The 1616-nt window shown below is 34.7% G+C and overlaps 1 long non-coding RNA gene across 1 annotated transcript; it reads left to right on the top strand.

Annotated features, from left to right (window-relative positions):
* Window positions 1-765: 765 nt before the first annotated feature.
* On the top strand, window positions 766-1182 carry LOC122313316. The gene is made up of 2 exons (XR_006243354.1): window positions 766-891; window positions 1077-1182. It is a non-coding gene; the product is annotated as an uncharacterized LOC122313316 (long non-coding RNA).
* Window positions 1183-1616: the final 434 nt, after the last annotated feature.

Here is a 1616-nt window from a genome sequence, read left to right as displayed (position 1 = left end):
TTATAGACGACTGAAGACTGTCACTTGTCCTCTACCGATCGAAGAGTTGTCACTCGCGGCCATCGTCTTCTACTTTTTAGCTCCGTCGTCGACTTCTACAACCCAAGGTTAGATTTTTGCTCCGTTGTCTTCTACTTTTTTGCTCTGTCGTCAAAGATCTGGAGTGTGCTATGTCTGTAACTGCATGTTTTTGGGAATCCGAGTTTGCTATAGTGATGTTTGTATGCAAAAGAGAAACAAAAAATAAAACTTTATAAAATTATGAAACAAGTAAAAAAAAATTGCTCGATCTGCTCTATTTTTAAGTATGGGTTGTTTTTCTTTCTGGGTTCTGTAACATTTGTGCTATTTGTGAGGGAGAGAAACATAGAAATCAATCGTGGATCATGCTGAAGCGTGCTTTCATTTCTTTGTGTTTTATGCCTAGATCTAGGGTTCCCTCATTGCTATCAAGATGGAAGAAAGTATCATGAAATATTATTTGAATGCTACCATGTTCTATAATTTATTTTTTTGATAGGTAAGCAAGAACTTTTATTGATAGCAATAGGCATAGCCCATGTACAAGAGTGCCCTGTTCTATTTAGAAGTTCTTTATTCATCTGATTTCTATTTAGAAGTTTGTTCTATTGGTTAGGGCACGGGAAGGGCATGTGTGTATGTGTGAGGAAACACCACTTGAGTCCTGTGATCACAGCCCATACCTTTTTTAGTTCATTAATATTTATGGTTCGATCTGTTATTGTGTTGTCAAAAGAGTTCAAACCTTAATATTCATAATTTATTTGTTCATTGTAGCCACCATCATGCGATGAAGCTAAAGAGACTAATGAGGACTGTGCCATAGGTCTTGAGCTATCTGAAAGTGACCCTTATTTTGATAAAAAGAAGGTGATAAATGAAATTAAAATTAAAAATATCTTTTACTTTTGTTCTTGGTCAAATTTTTGTGGGTTTACTTCTTTGAACATTAATAGTGTTCAGTTGTCGATGAAGAAATCTAATGCTCCTAATTTAATCTTGAGTTGTTAAGTTTCTATCGTTTTTCTCATTTCTTTTAATACCTCTTTTGGCAGAAGTTACTTCAAAATAAGGGTTTCAATCCCAAGGAGTGGGTTTCTCTCAAGAGCTCTTCATGTCCTAGTTGGATAAGTGTTACATTGAAAATGATGCTTCAGATAGCAAAAATCATATACTTAGATGAGGTAGATTCTAATTATGCTCTTTAAACTACTTGGTTTTTCACCCTAAGGACTTGTTTGAAAGAAAGTCAGAACAATCTTATTCTCTGTTTGGCCTATAGGAAAGTAAAACATTCTATCACATGGGTTTGCTTCCCTTGTTAACTTCCCAAAACTTGTAGTTTCAGTGACTTTCTTGTTTGATCTATTGTTGCTCAAGAGAGAGCGTTTGTAGATATTACATCATTGTTATGCTATTTTGTGTTGGAAATGAAATTCTTATAAAACTTTCTGTTCTAGCGGTTTTGAGAATGGTTTTTCTTGCATCAAGTTCATCCCATTACTGAATGGGATCAAGTTTTCTTATTCTGCTGGATTTGTTCTTTATGTTCAAGAGTAAGTTTGCCATTTCCTTTCCTTTTTCCCTAGAGAAAC

Source organism: Carya illinoinensis, chromosome 6 (assembly GCF_018687715.1).
Source record: "Carya illinoinensis cultivar Pawnee chromosome 6, C.illinoinensisPawnee_v1, whole genome shotgun sequence".
NCBI lineage: Eukaryota > Viridiplantae > Streptophyta > Magnoliopsida > Fagales > Juglandaceae > Carya > Carya illinoinensis.
The sequence above is the reverse complement of the archived record's forward strand: the minus strand, read 5'-3'. Positions and strand labels throughout refer to the sequence as shown.